Source organism: Cupressus sempervirens, chromosome 9 (assembly GCF_028749045.1).
Source record: "Cupressus sempervirens isolate cs-2001-9-10 chromosome 9, ASM2874904v1, whole genome shotgun sequence".
NCBI classification, from domain to species: Eukaryota; Viridiplantae; Streptophyta; class Pinopsida; order Cupressales; family Cupressaceae; genus Cupressus; species Cupressus sempervirens.
In genome coordinates, this window is record NC_143126.1 from 211,221,326 (window position 1) to 211,240,749 (window position 19,424).

At 34.6% G+C, this 19,424-nt stretch overlaps 1 pseudogene; it reads left to right on the top strand.

Moving 5' to 3' along the window:
• LOC149538250 (xanthotoxin 5-hydroxylase CYP82C4-like) overlaps nt 1-19,424 on the top strand; it is a 51,594-nt pseudogene that overhangs the window by 18,953 nt on the left and 13,217 nt on the right.

The window sequence follows — 19,424 nt, forward strand, 5'->3', positions numbered from 1 at the left end:
AAGGTCAAAGGCACCAAGTTGTGAGTTCAAAAAAGCCAAAGGAAAGGTAGATAAATGTTAGAGATGAGATGAACAAGACATGGAGGAGAAAGGAGGATTACAACACATCAAGTGCATGTGGGACCACTTCACCCAATGGGTCAGGTTATCACTCCTCATCAAACTAAGCAATCAAGAGGTATGTGGGATTGATATTTAAAAGTTATAACATACATCAATATCAAGGATTTTTTTCTAAAAAGGTTACACATGCATGAATATAGATGAGTATGTGCAAGATCATGGTGTACCAAACTATGGCCTTAAGTGGCAGTGAAAAATTAGTAAATCAGGGTTATGTTAACTTGACACATAATTTTAAAGGGGTTATGGACTTTATATCAAAAAGTTGTAAGAAAATAATCTATAGAAAATTGAATTTAGTTTCTAAACTACTAGACTTTATTAGGAGAAAAAAATAATTGATTAGTCAAAAGTTTGGATTTCAATAGAGTACTACAAAAATTTCAAGGTGAAAATAAAAAGTAGGTGTATGTTTGATCACCTTAATCAAAATCAAATGATAATATTTTTTCAATATAATTATAGATATAAAAATTAGACTCATGCTTGGATGTGACGCATATTTTTTGGTATTTTTATTCCAAATAAATAATTAAATATGAATTTTCTACCAAAATATTTTTGAAAAAAAAACTACTGTGTCTGACCACCTTAAGTAATAGAAAATTTAACCAAATTTTATTTTTATTTTATTTTTCTTATACTAGGCGAAGCATAGAATGTGACACAACTTTTAGATTTAAAAAATATTATACCATTTGAAAGTTATAGCTATTTTTAAATTAGTATGTCAATTAGCAGTTTACAATAATCTTCATTGATAATTAACTAATAAATATTTATCGAACTCAGAATTTGACAGCAATAATATTGATGGAATCTCGAGAGCGATATTAAAAAACCTTTTTCATTTCATTCAATTTCGATCAAAATAACATTTTTAGATGGCTCCTCGAAGTCTGAGTGTCACTAAAACCCTCCTCAAACATGTTTTTTGAGTTGACTAGGTAGGCTTGGTAAATACCAGGTCTAATCGGATATCCGATTTGAAATCAGATATCTAATATGGCTCGGTGACTTTCCATCCATTTTTGGAGGGAAATCTCAAAAGGGAAGTTTTTTTAAAATTTAAATATGGAAGGAGACAAATTTAAAGGGAAATAAACATAAAACAATAACTTTAGAACATTTTAGAAGAAATTATATATTTCGTGAATGTGTGAACACTTTTATTTTAATTTTAAAGAGGGGTAAATGCTTTGACCTGGAGCTATGAACCAGTGAAGTCACAAACAGGGGACCTCATCCCCATTAGATTTGAACTTTGATGGCAAGGATAACAACTCAACAACTTAACCATCACAACATGCCACTATTGGCGTGAATGTGTGAACATTAATATTATAATTATTATTACATTATACTAATGTATATGATTATTATTATTAAATATAATATAGTGATATATATGATATATATTATTATTATTAAATATATATAATAGTATTATATGACAAAATTATTCTATATAATAATATATATTGGTATTATTATTAAATCTATAATCTAGTAACATATATGATTATTATTGTTATATAATCTAATAATATATTATTATTATATTAAAATATACAATATAATAGAATTATTAAATTTAATATTGACATGTAATGGGTCGAAGGGGGTCATAGGTCACCCTATGACCCCCTTTGACCCATAAACACAATTCTAATATGTCCCTAGGGGTCCTAGGACCCATAGGAACATATGTCTAGAGACATATGTCATCATGTAATAGCTCAAAGGGGGTAATAAGTCAACCTATGACCCCCTTGGACCCATAAGAATGATTCTAATATTTCCCTAGGTGTCCTAGGACCCCTAGGGACATATGTCATCATTTAATGAGTCAAAGAGGATCATAGGTCAACTTATTACCCCCTTGGACCCATCTGAAGCATTCTAATATGTCCCTAGGGGTCCTAGGACCCCTAGGGACATATCTCATTATTTTATGGGTCAACCTATGAACCCCTTTGATCCATAAGAACGATTTTAATATGTCCCTAGGGGTCCTAAGACCCCAAGGGACATATGTCTTCATTTAATGGGTTGAAGGGGGTCATAGGTTGACCCATAAGAACGATTCTAATATGTCCCTAGGGGTCCTAGGACCCCTAGGAACATATTTCATCATTTAATGGGTCAAAATGGGTCATAGGTCAACCTATGACCCCCTTTGACCCATATGAACAATTCTAATATGTCCCTAGGGGTCCTAGAATGGCTAGGGACATATGTCATTATTTAATGGATCGAAGGGGGTCATAGGTCAACCTATGACCCCCTTTGACCCATATGAACGATTCTAATATGTCCGTAGGGGTCCTAAGATCTCTAGAGACATATGTCATCATTTAATGTGTTGACCTATGACCCCCTTTGACCCGTATGAATGATTCTAATATGTCCATAAGGGTCATAGGACCCATAGAAACATATTTCATCATGTAAAGGGTTGAAGGGGGTCATAGGTCACCCTATGACCCCCTTTGACCCATAAGAATGATTCTAATATGTCCCTAGGGGTCCTAGGACCCCTAGGGAATATGTCATCATGCAATGGGTCGAAGGGGGTCATAGGTCAACCTATCACTCCCTTGGACCCACAAGAATGATTCTAATATGTCCCTAAGGGTCCTAGGACCCCTAGGGACATATGTCATCTAATGGGTCGAAGGGGTGTAATAGGTCAACCTATGACCCCCTTTGACCCATAAGAATGATTCTAAGATGTCCCTATGGGTCCTAGGACAACTAGGGACATATGTCATCATTTAATGGCTCGAAGGGGGTCATAGGTCAACCTATGACCCCCTTCAACCCATATGAAGCATTCTAATATGTCCCTAGGGGCCTTAGGAACCCTAGGGACATATGTTGTCATGTAATGGGTCGAAGTGACCTATGACCCCCTTTGACCCATAAGAATCATTCTAATATGTTCCTAGGGGTCCTAAGACCACTCGAAATATATGTCGTCATGTAATGGGTTGAAGGGGGTCATAGGTCAACCTATGACCCTCTTGGACCCATAAGAATGATTCTAATATGTCCTTAGGGGTCTTAGGACCCCTAGGGACATATGTCATCATTTAATGAGTCGAAGGGGGTTATAGGTCAACCTACGATCCCCTTTGACTCATATGAACAATTCTAATATGTCCCTAGGAGTCCTAGGACCCCTAGGGACATATGTCATCATGTAATGGGTCAAAGGGGGTCATAGGTCACCCTATGACCCTATTTGCCCTATAAGAATGATTCTAATATGTCCTTAGGGGTCCTAGGACCCCTAGGGACATTTGTCATAATGTAATGGGTCGAAGGGGTCATAGGTCAACCTATGACCCACTTTAACCCATAAGAACGATTATAATATGACCTCTAGGGATATATGTCATCATGTAATAGGTCAAAGAAGGTCATACGTTGACCTATGACCCTCTTTGACCCACAAGAGGGATTCTAATATGTCCCTAGGGGTCCTAGGACCCCTACGGACATATGTCATCATGTAATGGGTCGAAAGGAGTCATAGGTCAACCTATGACCCCCTTGGACCCATAATAATAATTCTATAAGGACATATGTCATCATGTAATGGGTCAAAGGGGATGATAGGTCAACCTATGACCCCCTTCAAACCCTATGAAGCATTCTAATATGTCCCTAGGGGGTCCAAGGGCCTCTAGGGACATGTCATTATTTAATGGGTTGAAGGGGGTCATAGGTCAACCTATGACCCCCTTCGACCGATATAAAGCATACTAATATGTCCCTTGGGGCCTTAGGACCCCTAGGGACATATGTTGTTATGTAATACCTATGACCCCCTTTGACCCATAAGAATGATTCTAATATGTCCCTAGGGGTCCTAGGACTACTAGAAACATATGTCATCATGTAATGGGTCGAAGGCCAACCTATGACCCCCTTGGACCTATAAGAACAATTCTTATATGTCCCTAGGGGTCCTAGGACCCCTATGGACATATGCCATCATTTAATGATTCTAAGGGGGTCATAGGTCAACTTATGATCCCCTCTGACCCATATGAACGATTCTAATATGTCCCTAGGGGTCTTAGGGACATGTGTCATCATGTAATGGGTTGAAGGGGGTCATAGGTCAACCTATGACCACCTTTGACCCATAAGAATGATTTTAATATGTCCTTAGGGGTCTTAGGACCCATAGGGACATATGTCATCATGTAATGGATCGAAAGCGGTCATAGGTCAACCTATGACCCCCAACTTATGACCCCCTTGGACCCATAAAAATGATTCTAATATGTCCCTAGGGGTCTTAGGACTCCTAAGGACATATGTCATCATGTAATGGGTCGAAGGGGATAATAGGTCAACCTATGACCCCCTTCCACCCATATGAAGCATTCTAATATATCGCTAGGGACATATGTCATCATTTAATGGGTGAAAGGGGGTTATAGTCAACTTATGAACCCCTTTGACCCATAAGAATGATTCTAATATGTCCCTAGGGGTCTTACGAACCCTAGGAACATATATCATCATTTAATGGGTCAAAAGGGGTCATAGGTCAACCTATCACCCCCTTGGACCCATATGAAGCATTCTAATATGTCCCTAGGGGCCTTAGGAGCTTTAAGGACATATGTTGTCATGTAATGGGTCAAAGGGGGTCATAAGTCACCCTATGACCCCCTTTGACCCATAAGAATGATTCTGATATGTCCTTAGGGGTTCTAGGATTGTTAGGGACATATGTCATCATGTAATGGGTCGAAGAGGGTCATAGGTTAGCCTATGACCCCCTTGCACCCATAAGAATGATTCTAATATGTTGTTATTTAATGGCTCAAACCTTTGACCCATATGAATGATTCTAATATGTCCCTAAGGGTCCTAGGAACCCTAGGGACATATGTTGGCATGTAATGGGTCTAAGGGGGTCATAGGTCACTCTATGACCCCATTTGACCCATAAGAACTATTCTAATAAGTCTCTAGGGGTCCTAGGACCCCTAGGGACATATGTCATCATGTAATAAGTCGAAGGGGATCATAGGTCAACCTATGATGCCCTATGACCCATAAGAATGATTCTAAGGGACATATTTCATCATGTGATGGGTTGAAGGGGGGTCATAGGGCAACCTATGACCTCCTTTGATCCATAAGAACAATTCTAATGTCCCTAGAATTCTTACAACCCCCAGAGACATTTATTGTCATTTAATGAGTCGAAAGGTGTCATAGGTCAACCTATGACCCCCTTGGACCCATATGAAGCATTCTAATATGTCCCTAGGGGCCTTAGGAGCCTTAGGAACATATGTTGTCATGTAATGTGTCAAAGGGGGTCATAGGTCACCCTATGACACCCTTTGACCCATACGAATGATTCTAATATGTCCCTAAGGGTCCTAGGACCCTTAGAGACATATGTCATCATGTAATGGGTCGAAGGGGGTAATAGGTGACCCTATGAACCCCTTTGACCCATAAGAACTATTCTAATATGTCCATAGGGGTCCTAGGACCCCTAGAGACATATGTCATCATGTAATGGGTCGAAGGAGGTCATAGGTCAACTTATGATCCCCTTGGATCCATAAGAACGATTCTAAGGGACATATGTCATTATGTAATGGGTCGAAGGGACCTATGACCCCCTTTGACCCATAAGAATGATTCTAATATGTCCCTAGGGGTCCTAGGACCTCTAGGGACATATGTCATCATGTAATGGGTCAAATGGGGTCATAGATCAACCTATGACCCCTTTCGACTCATATGAAGCATTATAATATGTCCCTAGGGGCCTTAGGACCCCTAGGGACATATGTAATCATGTAATGGGTCGAAGAGGGTCATAGGGTGACCTATGACCCCCTTTGACCCATAAGAATGATTCTAATATGTTCCTAGAGGTCCTAGGACCACTAGGGACATATGTCATCATGTAATGGGTCAACTGGGGTCATAGGTCAATCTATGACCCTGTTCAACCCACATGAAATATTCTAATATGTCCCTAGGGGCCTTAGGACCCTTAGGGACATATGTTGTCATGTAATGGGTCAAAGGGGGTCATAGGTCACCCTATGAGCCTCTTTGACCCATAAGAATGATTCTAATATGTCCCTAGGGGTCCTAGGACTGCTAGGGACATATGTCGTCATGTAATGGGTTTAAGGGTAAGAACGACTCTAATATGTCCCTAGGGGTCCTAGGACCCCTAAGTACATATGTCATCATTTAATGTGTCAACCTATGGCCCCCTTTGACCCATATGAATGATTTTAATATGTTCCTAAGGGTCCTAAGACCCCTAGGGACATATGTCGTCATGAAATGTGTCAAAATGGGTCATTGGTCATCCTATGACCCCCTTTGACCGATATAAACAATTCTAATATGTTGCTAGGGGTCCTAGATATGTCATCATGGAATGTGTTGAAAGGGGTCATAGGTCATTTTGTGACCCCCTTTAACCCATATAAATGATTATAATATGTCCCTAGGGGTCTTAGGACCCCTAGAGACATATGTCATCATGGAATGTGTCAAAAGGGATCATAGGTCATCCTATGACCTATGACCTTGTTCAACCCATATAAACAATTCTAATATGTCCCTAGGGGTCCTAAGACCTCTATGGACATTTGTCATCCTGGAATGTGTTGAAAGGGGTCATAGGTTATCCTATGATCCCCTTTGACCCATATAAACAATTATAATATGTCCCTAGGGGTCGTAAGACCCCTAGAGACATATGTCATCATGAAATGTGTCGAAAGGTGTCATAGATCATCTTGTGACCCCCTTCGACCGATATAACTTATTCTAATATGTCCCTAGGGGTCCTAGGACCCCTATGGACATATGTTGTCATGGAATGTGTAGAATGACCCATGACCCCATTTGACCCATATAAACAATTCTAATAGAAATAATATAGTAAAAATAATAATATAGTATAATAATCATATATATATTAATATATATATTATATTTAGAGATTATAATAATAATAACATAATATATTATTATATATTAATAACATAGGTCATAATAATAATAATATATTATATATTATAATTTATAGATGATAATAATAATAATAATAATAATATATATATCAATAACATATATATATATATTACGTTATTATATTTAATAGAAATATATTAAAAATAATAATAATATAATAATATATATTATATTTATAGATTATAATAATAATAATAACATAATATATTATTATTTATTAATAGTTACGTTATTATATTAAATAATAATAATAATATAATATAATATAATTTCATATATATATATATTAATATATATTATATATTTATAGATTATATATTATATCTTTACATATTTCATAACTCAAATTAGTCATATAACTCACAAATTCATTTTTCCCTCCAAAATTTCTTTTTCCTTCCAATGTGTTTATGTCGCCAGTATCGGATATCCGATATGAAATCGGATATCCCATCTTAGATTGGATATCTGATATGAGATTAGATATCCAGGTACCAAACCTAGAAACTAAGGCCCAAGCCTTATCAAATATCTGATATGAGATTAGATATCCGATATCAAATTGGATATCCAATCTCATATCAGATATTTGATAAGGCTTGGGCCTTAGTTTCTAGGTTTGGTACCTGGATAGGTGAAAAAAGGTTAAAGCAAATTTTGAAGCACTTTTAGACGTCTTCAAACTATTTTTTTTCACATCGCCACTTTTTGGCACACAATGATCCTGCACATACTCAAATGCAAAGTGTTATTAGAAATCATGAAAAAATCTTTAAAGTTTTGTTAGCTTTTTAATATTACTACTGAGCATGAAAAGTCTTTTATGGATGCTGAGTAAAATTTTAGTTGGTGCCGAGATAATGAAATTGGTTAGTTGAGACTGAGCTCGTAATGGTTTCTGAGTGAATGAAAAGACATGTGGATGTCAAGTGAGCTAGAGATCAATTGATGTCGAGCTTGTAGCTGTGTAAGCACTTAGCATTAATTGCAGTGTTTTAAAGGCTATTTGATCAATTTTTGCTCATTTAACATCATTTGAATTTGAGAAAGAAGACAAAGAGCTAAAGGTGATCTGGAGAATTTCATCTGAGTGTTTGCTAGAGATTTAAATGGTTGGTCAATACCATTTCATTAGGATTTGTAAGTTATTTACTGCATGCCGAGCTATGTAGTTTCAAATTTTGCAAACCCTAGATATATGTAATGGCGTCTAGTTCTTCTAAAAGATCTAGATGGAAAAGAGATTTTAAATGTTTAGTTAATTAGTAATGAGATCAAACAACCTATTTTCAAGGCTATTCCAGATATAGCGTATAAGTAGGATCCCTCTAGCACGTTGCCTATGATACCACCATGAGTCTTGATGAGATGTCAGAAATTGTTACACTTGCAAGATTGGAAGCATAGGTGAAATGGAAATTAGAGAAGAATATGGAATACTACGTGAAAATGGAGCATTGAAGGAAGAATACAATATCATTGAGAAGAAAGGGTTAACTCGTGCCCTAGATTTTCCAAATGTCTTCAAAACTAAGTGAATTAAGATTGTCTTAAGGAAAATTCATGATAGCTCGATATGATTAGAGAATGGTCCAGTTAAAATTACAAAGGAAATTTTTCATAGGGTAGCAAGGTATCCAACCCTAGATCGACCAAAGACTATGAGAAGTGAATTAAAAGAAGTCATTTAAAAAGAACACAGGGGCTGTATGGAACAAAAGGGGAATGACCATTAACACAATCATAGATCTCCTAATAGTTTTTGTAGTGACAGTAATAGCACGCAAGTTTTATTATTCAAGCATATTAAATAATGTGCCTTGCATTGTAGTGGATATGGGCTACAAAACTATGAACAAAGATCATACTTATGATCTTGCCAAGTTGCAGTTGCAACAACTAATTGAAAATTTAGGAGCTATAAGGAAAAACTAGAGTGCTCAGTGTAAATTTGGATCTATTCTTGTATGTATTTTCTCCTATGTGCAAAATACATTTCCTACATTTTGTAAAGTTACATGGAAGACAAATAGATCGATTTCAGCACAGATAGGAGAATTCATTAAACAATTAGGTGATAACATTGTGTCAATAATGACTAGTTATTTAAAAGATTTTAAACAATCTATGAAGAAGAGATTAAGGATACTAGTCTAACTAGTGGAGAAACATTATGATGATGTTTTCTTTCTAGTTGATACTAATCTCACATATGTTCAGGCAACAATTTTTAGAGTGAGATGGCTAAGGCCATTAGGTTATGAGATAAATGCTGATGAGGCCTCTACAACAATCACAACATTACTTGCAAAAGAAATGGACAAAGAAGCCCAAACTTTTGGCAATTGTGACTTGGCCAAATAAAAAATCACCATGGAATTGAAAACTACTTTTGTGATCAGGAAGAAGAACAAATTGGTAAAGAAACTAACAGAAAAATTTGGTGAAGGAGCCAAAGAAGAGGAAGATGAAGGAAAAAAAAGAAGACACACAAGCCCAAGTACCATTGGCATTGACACAAGGTCAGGGAGAGGATCAACAAGAAGAGGAAATAGAAACTAAGGAAGCACCTATTCCTACTGGCAAAAAGAAAAGAAAGGCAAAGACACAAGTAGTGACAAAACCAAAGAAAGTTGCAAAATCTAGTCAGCCCAAACTAATAGTACCTACCACAAGGGCTAGTACAAGAGTCACTGCATAGAATGCTAAAGAGGTAGCCAAGCCTAAAGAGTAGGAAGGAGGAGCACAAGAATGACCAAGAAGAAAGTATGTTGCTTTGGCCGAATCTAATGAGGAGAAGACTGAATCTGATGAAAACAACCAATTTCAAGTGGTGAGTCATAATCCATCCTCATACATAGATAATTTATGTGAGAACATTAGAAACAATGTTGATTTGTCGGGTTTCTCTCACATTGAATTTGATAATCTTGGAAAGATTGAGAATAATCAAGTAGAGGAGGCAATATATGCCATGATGGCTACTTTTAAGAGAGCACCTCTAGAAATTTCCAACTCAATACCTAAGAGTTTATATGATAGAGTTGATCATAAATGACACTATTGTTTAGACATAGAGAAGAAAATTAGGGAGACAACCCTTGCTTAAGTAATGCCACAACTCAGCAAGGCTAAAATGTCAAAATTCATTAAGAAATATGTTGTGAGATTTGTACCTAAGTATATGGAATTTAGAATATTACAAAACAACATAGAGGATGTTGTCCATAAGTCCAAACAAATGTCGAAGATTACATATGGATTAACCACAATCAAAGTTATTGATCAAGAACCTATTGAGGTAGGAGATGATGAAGAAGATGATAAAGATCAAGGCATAGTTGAGGGGGGCACTAATACAAATATTAATGACCAAGAAAAAATTGAGGAAGAGAAACAACCAAACCAAAGTATACAAGATACACAAATGCTAAGTGTCAGCCCTCCATAGGTGACAAGTATAATGACTGAAATGTTCAAAGTAAATGACATTTCTAATCCTACTGATTAGTACATCAATCCTTTAACAAAGGAATATTTGAAAAGTATGCTTATCCAATCTACACCACAAGCCAAATTATGTGAGAACCCCATTTTGGTAAGTGTTGATGAAATTGAGAATTTAAAATCTATGACTATAGGGGAGAAAGTGAAAACACAAGAGCTACCTACAATCACTCTTAAAGTCACAAGTGTACAACCTTCATAGCCTTTAGTTGTATATCAAAGGAAGGAGACAGTAGGTTGCATAGTAAGTACACTCATGGAAGACACTCTAGTCTTAGAGAATGTACAAGAACCTAAAAAAGAAAAGATTGAGATAGTTGGAGAAGACAAGGTGGAAACACTAGTAAATGATGGGACAAAGCTAAATAGGTCAGGTAGAAGCACCTGCACCTCCAACACAAGATCAAGATGCAACTAAAATCAAAGAGACAGAAAAGGAAAAGTCTAAAGAGAAAAATTTGACACCCAAGCTGAAGGAGCTAGTAGCAATTCAAGCACTGGTGACATTACCAAAATCTAGAACTCCTTCCAGTCACCCTCTTCAAAGGCCAAGCATAGATGCAACACCATTGCAATTCTCTGTGTTGAGTCCTAGCTCATCTAAGATAGAAGAGGTAATTACTTATGGAGATGTTAGCCTAGATGGAGAAATTGTATTGCTCAAGTTTGATTATGTAGCAATGACAATTGAGCAAATGGGTATACTAAAAGAGGCCCTAGCAAGGAAGAAACATCAAGAACTACTCATAAGGGAGCATAGGTAGAAGCAAGCTTTGATTGAGATTAAAGACATTTTCTTAGATGCATTTAGTTTGCCTACTCTAGATGAAACAAAGCCAAGCATTGAATAGTTGACCAATATAGTGGAAAGAGTAAGTGATACAGACCTAGATATTAATGCCAAACTATTAGAATGGTCTAAGAAGAAGTTTCAAAATAAAGTGAATGAGAAGATATCTAGTGATATTGTACTAACATAGGTTGCATTGACAACTAAGATAGATAGTGTGAAGAAGGTAGTAGAGAACATTTTCTCTCTATATACCAAATTGTGTAATCCCACACTCTTCACATAGGAGACAAGGAATCACATCTCAAGTTTGGAGAGTTAAATGTAGTCATCCGGTGTAAAAGTTCCCATGTATCTAGCTCAAAGTGAGAAACACTTTAGGACCCTTTTACAATCCCAAATTCAATTAGCAACATTACAAGAAGATGAAGTTGACATAAGGGCTAAACTGATCAACATACATTCTATATTGACTTGTTACATGGATATTTTACACAAGGAGCTTGGCTATGTAGAAACACTTATAAAGAAAGACCAAATTCTTTCTACATTAGATGGCTTATTACACCTTGCTACTAAGCTAGGAATCCAAATTAAGTCTTTGGAGGTGGCTTGTGATAATTGGGATGTAGCTCTCAAAATTATAATTGAGGTCCATAAATCCTTCTTGGAAAAATACACTATTAGTGTATGACCCATTGACATCAGTGTCAAAAAGGGGGAGTAAGAACTAGGGCGAGCAAGAATGGGGGAGTAGAGCTATAGTGGGGGAGTAAGAGAAAGTGGAAAAAGTAAGCAAGTAGAATAAAGAGAAAAATAGATAAAAAGTATCAGTTGATGCAAATCTAATCTACAAGAGAAATATTTTGATACAAATTATAGTACCGAATAGATCAAACAACTTAGGAGGAGTTGTGAGATTTTGAGGTATAAGTCATGTTGCAAAATTTTGATATTTTGGAATTTTTTATAGAAGCTAAATAATCATTTATTTTATTCTTGTAAGAATAAGAGTATTAATGTATGACCAAGTTTTTTTGACACTCATTTCAAAGGGGGAGATTAATAATCTCATATTAGTTTTGACAAGTGAGTGTCTATACACTTAAGTCATTTACTTAGTTCATGCCGAACAAGTAATGTATGATGAGTACAACATGTAAATTAGAGCATGCCAAGTAAATAGTGAGTGCTAAGTCCCTTAAGTGCCAAGTAGATAGTATGGCTTGAGTGATTTAGGAGCTGAGCAAGTAGTGCATACCAAGTCATTTAAATGCCAAGTGACAACATTGAAGTCATAGTATGTGCCAAGCACCAAGAACTTTAGATGCTAAATAACACAATTTTTTCATTGTTATTTGTATTGGCACAAACTACTATGTAAACCATTCTTGGGTTGACTTAAGGATTGAATTACAATATTTTGTTGATAAGGACAAATCTTAATTGGGAATCCCTATGTATTACATGCACCCAATTAGATAAAGGAAAAATTTAAGCAAAAATATGGATGAATCATGGCTGTTAATTCATGCCTAACCCTAAGTCACCTAGGTCTTCTTAAGAAGCACAAATCCTAAACTTAAAAAGTGGGAAAATGAGTAGAAAGGGAGTGACTGAATGGTCAAGGAGAGTTTTGCATGTGTAAACCAAGACATTTGTGGTAATCAAGGCATTATGATCTGAATTGAATTGCAGAATTAGTTAAGGAGAATAGCGAAAGGAAATAGTGAATGACAAAGAGACATCCGATCAAGAAGGATCAAATACACAACAGAATAGAGGTGATCTGTCATCAAGCATCAAAGTGCTAATCATAGGATCATTACTGAGACATTCTGATAGTTGAATCAATTAAATATCTTAATAGAGTAGTCCTAATAGGCTATATTGAAATCCTCTAACAAGGTGTTTACTTAATTGTGAGTTGAAGTACTTTAATTAGGAATACTTCTAATAGGGTGTTGAAATCCTCCAATAGGGTGAGACCGAATAGTCTTTGTAAGCCTTTAACAAGGTAGACCTTTCACAAGGTAGATCATGTTTCGTGATCAAACATTGTAACCTTGATTGGATACACCTTATTACTGTAGTAGTGAAGATTTGCGGGTATTATCCCCACCCTAGTTTTACCTTCTCATTGGAGGGTTTATGGATAATCATATCTTGTGTCATATATGTGTGAATTCTTACTTGTTTACGTACTTTAGATGTATATTCTTTACATAGTATTTCAATTTACTTATTGAATATATGAGATGGATGTGAGGTGAATATTTTATAGGTTAACATTTAAAGCATTAATTCACCCCCCACCTCTGAGAGTTTACTTTTCCTATTGTAATTCCAATATCTAAGAGTATGAACTCAACATGAATCTCAACAAGGAAACGAATCACCAAGCATCATGAACTCACTCAACCATCTTAAATTTGGGACTATAGACTCCACATGAATCCTAATAAGGCAAAAAATTACCAAGAATTGTGAACTCACTCAACCAACCTAAATTTGAGAGTACGAATTCTACAAAAATCCTAGTGTCCATAAAATAACAAGGGTTTGATGAGAAACAATAAAATACCAAGAAATCACTCAACCAAGAACATTGTCTAGAGCATGAATTAATATGAATCTCAATGCAAGAAGAATACATCTATAGTCAGATTGGAATCCTCATAGATATTTGGAATCCACAACCAATATCAATGCCTAGAAACACCTAAGAAAATTGGGTGGCATGCAAATTGAGGTAAAGTAAAAATGCCCAAAATTTAACATTGATGAAAATCAATGAAATTAAAACCTTTTAGGATTGGGTATAAAAACCCAAAATATTAAATAAATTTTGGGTGTGGAGTTAATATGCAAAAATGGCCAACATAACAATCTAAAAACCCAAAAGCCTAAGTTAAGAGTAAATCAAATACTCATACCGACCCAATCAAGTATTGCTAGCATACAGGAATGGAGGGTTAGTTCTTTGCCTCCTAGTAAACTGCTATCCAAAACAATGATGAAACATAAAATTGGAAGAGCCCTACCTAAAAACCAAAAGGAAAAATATGAGAATGCTTGTGATAAAATAACCACTTTTCTAAAACTACCAAAAGTCTTAGAAAATCAAGATCTCCCTAATTCGAATCCAACGAGATCAACCTCACACCAATCTCACTCCCGTAGCTCCTACAACGATAAAAACAATAATTTTTTCTTAAGAAGATTTGAGATTTTTCTCTCCTAAAGCAAGTTTCAAAAGTGAGAAGTGAGAAAGAACTCACTCTTTGGGATATATATTCACTTGAAAAGTGAAATATTAAAATAGGAAAATAATTGGCTCACTTAATTAAATCCCTTTTTAATCTAGACAAAATTAGGCAATTCCAATTAAATGGAATTCAACAATGACAAAGCTATTGGTAATTAAAAATAAAGGCTAAATCATATAATTAGAATCCATCTAAGCTATTAAAATAATATTTAATTAGATCTCTTCCATGATAGATGCAGAATCCTAAATGCATAGACACACTCACTAGCCTAATCATATAATGCATTATGAATCTGGATTTACCAACTACTAGAGGATTAAAATAACAATAAAATATAAAAAGCCCATACAGGGATGATATTGGCTCAACATAAAAGGTCTGATCAATAACTCCATGTGCCACTGTCAGGGATATAACTCCTACACAATAATAAAACCCAATCTAGTGTAGATGCACAATAATAATAGCCGAAGTGATATTTACATGAAATCACATAATTAAAGTAGTTAATTAATTTCATTTAAATAATCATTTAAAGAGCCCATTTTGCATTAATTACTAAAATGAACAAGGTAAAATATTCGTAGCACATAATTCCATGAATCTAACATGGATAGCTCATTCTCTAATTCATTAAGCATTTAGTAATGAGATTAATTGTAATTACTCAATAATAGAAAAGGCACCATAAACATATAAGTTAACATGGTCCAATACATGAGTAGACATTGTTGTAGGAACCTAGTCAAGTGTAGTAGGATAATAATAGAGCATGCAATCAATGCACACATCTCAGGGTAATCATGGAACAACATCATGATACCACATCAATCTAGGTAACCACTGACACAAAGCTCAGTGAAACCATCAAATACATCATAATCTCATAAATCAGCCAAAAGCATAATTGACCAACTAATGCAACAATATAAGTCAAATCACCCCAAGGGTGTAGACCACTCATGGTCCCAATCATGATCATTCATTAAGAAAGATTGTTAAGGTTGCATCCATCAAGATGGCTTATAGAAATCAAATGGGAGAGACACTACAAGGCTAAGGAGGGACAATTTATTTAGAATGATGGTTTTGTAGGCAATAATGAGGTGTTATAGGTAGCCTTATGGGAGTTTTCATAGTGGTAGTGCATGGACTCAAGATGGTTATGTCTTTTAGGCTATTTGAGAGGTTGAGCACAAGACATTGGAGTAACCATCTTGGTAATAGTTTAATTAGCAATTTTCCAATGGTCAATTGGGGTCTAACAATGTTGGAGTTCTAAGATGTTGAAGCACTATTATGACATTAAATATTAATGTATAAAAGTACATAATTGCATATAAAATTTTTTTTGGAGATGAGTAGAAAATGTTACATCCATGTAGAAGTTTGGAGGATATTATCTAAAATGCTCTTCCAATATATCAAAGAGTTGAAATAATGTCAAAACTAAGAACCACTAATAAGATTTAATATCGAATTTAAATAATCTAGGTCTTAGGGGATGAGAAAAAAATCATGTATCTAATGAAACAAATATTAGAAGAGGTATAGATTGGTTTAGGTTACCCAAAATAATTTTATAAAAATAAAATTTCTCAGCTTGGAAACACCTAGTTGTGCAGGAGGAGTGACTATAGTTAAACCATGGTAAAAAAAACATCATGTAGATTAGGACCCTCTTAGTTGAAAAATAGCACTCAAGATTATATTTGTTGATGATAATGTTGAATTTGAGTAGCAATGAGAAAGATCTATTACTTTAAATTGGAAAATCAAGTTGTCTTGAATTTCCTTGATCTATTTTCATCCAATGAAGAGGCTTATTTCCTTGTATCTTGTCATTCATCAAGTTTTCATAGAATCTATGTGTCTATCACAATATTTTACATTCTAAGTCATACTATGTTTTGTCATGAGTAAAGAGTTATGTCTTATATGGTCTTTGTGCACACCTTTGCATACTTGGCATTTTTATGTTCTTGAAACCTTGATTACTTGGCATAATATGTACTAAAAGTGTACACATGGCCCTAGTTGTCATGTTCTTCATCTTTATGTTGGGTCATTTCCTTCATGAATTATTCTCAAAGATAGTGGTGGTCAATTCACCTTGTCATTATTATATATTAGCAATCACAACTTAGTGTACAATGGGTACACTGCAGAAGTATGCAAGGTCAACCAATTAAATTCTCTCTCTCTCTCTCTCTCTCTCTCTCTCTCTCTCTCTCTCTCTCTCTCTCTCTCTCTCTCTCTCTCTCTCTAAAGAAGAAACATTATTTTCATATTATGACAATGATCTAGAATATGAGATTGGAAATGGTAAAATGGTTGATTTGCCTTCTTTTTATTATATATTAGCAATCGTACCTTAGTGTGCAGTGACTAGATTGCATAAGTATGGAAGATCAACTAAGTACTCTCTCTCTCTCTCTCTCTCTCTCTCTAAAGTAGAAACATTATTTTTGTATTATGAAAATGATCTAGAATATGAGATTGGAAATGGTAAAATGGTTGACTCGCCTTCTCTTTATTATATACTAGCAATTATACCTTAGTGTGTAGTGACTAGACTACATAAGTATGGAAGATAAACTAAGTACTCTATGTGTGTGTGTGTGTGTGTGTGTGTGTGTGTGTGTGTGTGTGTGTGTGTGTGTGTGTGTGTGTGTAAAGTAGAAACATTATTTTCATATGATGATAGAGCTCTAGAATATGAGATTGGAAATGGTAAAATGTTCTAGGACATCTCATGTTACTAGTATTTTGAGAGAAAGTGTGGTACACTTACACAACTATATTTTTTTATTAGATATTATCTTGAATTGGTGTTGGCAAGAGATGAATAGCTTCACACTTTATCAATATTTCATTTGTCGAGATAACATCAGAGATTAACCAAAGTTGCATCTAAGTATGCCCATTTAGTTCCTCACATATCACAAAATATATGAAATTTATATCCATTTAAAGGAAAGTGGATTGATAAATCTCTACAAGTGAAATCATCTCAATAGGTCACAATTGACTTTTCTATGTTCTTATTAGAATGACATAGAACTTAACCATCTATAAATCAAAATTTTAGTCAATTTACAGAGCATCAATTGGCATCACAATATTGATCAACAAGGATGCACACTCATTGTTTTATTAAAAGTACATTTCTTTGTAATGCTTTGCCTATATCACATCCTCACACACAAAATATATGCATGCATCAAAATATTATGTTTTTTAAACAAAGAAGGTAAGAAAATGATGGCTTATGAGTAGTTCTAAATGAAAACATTGTTTTAAAAAAAAAATTGTAATCAAATTATATAACTACCCATTCTAGAAAATGTCTACAATTTTGTTTAATTGATTACACAATATTATTATGGATGTAAATGTTAACTTATATTAAAATAAAAATCTCATTGATCCAAATTCTAGAACATTCACATAAATAGTGATTTCACCACATAAACATATCCGTATAAAATTTATTATAGTTTATCATAAATACACTTTCACATATAAACTTAAAAACATATTCAAAATATTTATTAATTTGACATTTTTTCATAATCTTATATTTTATTTATTTATACTATTAATTATATTTATAATTAATAATATATAGTGGTTGTTGTGAGGATGGTGAAAAGAATGAAATTAAAGTGGTTTTCAAAATGACTTTTAGGATATCTATTGAAAAGTGGGTGCTTTAGCTGGCTAAGGTGTCATAGTGTAATTGAAAATATCAATGAACAAGTTTCATTATCTAGCAAAACTTAAAAAGAATCTCAGTCATAGATTGCCAAAAGCTCATACTAATGAATGCCAATTTAAATGGGTGTAAAGTGAACTAAAGAAATGGATGCATCACATTGATACTTTTGGATTTGCCTAGAGAAAAATAAGTGCACATGCACCACATAAAATATCATATTGCATTCATTTGACAACCTATCAAATTTCTTCCAATCAAACTACACTATAATGAGTAGTCAAGATTGTTTTGATGGTAGTCATTCTTTTTGAATTATTTCCTATTGTTGAATGGATATTTTAGCTCCTCTCTTTCGAATAGAAAAAAACCTACGATAAAATTATTATTTGGTGTTGTGTAATTTTTATAATAGGAGGTCATTCATATTGGTAAAAAAAAATTTATTGTTATTCCCTACCTATATATAGGTAGGGAACTAATGTTTTCATTAGTACCTATTGATTAATTTGCGAAACATCAATAATCTAAAATTTTAAGGTTCAAGGAGATTTATTTTTAAACTTTATTTCTATACATTTATTTTTCTTTTCTTATCAGTTATTACTTATTGTCATGGGGTCTAATTGCTTTTCCAACTTAGAAAAATATCGTAAACAAAATTTTGGAACTTTCTATTTATTTCTTCATATTGCATTGTATGCAATTTTAAGAACTAGGCTCACAACAACCACACCCTTTCCAACTTTCCTCTCTTCCTCTTCCTTCAACATACTATTGGTTATGTTGCCAAAAGATTAGACTGCTTAAGCAACTAAGTGCATTGTTCTTGCCATCTCCTCCTCCTCACAACAACTCTTTACAAATTTGTCATTAGGTTTTGTCTCATTGTATTTTCTATTTTGTGTCAATATTGTGCCCTCATCTGACACTCTATCAGGTCATAGCTTTTTGTCACCATCTATTGTGA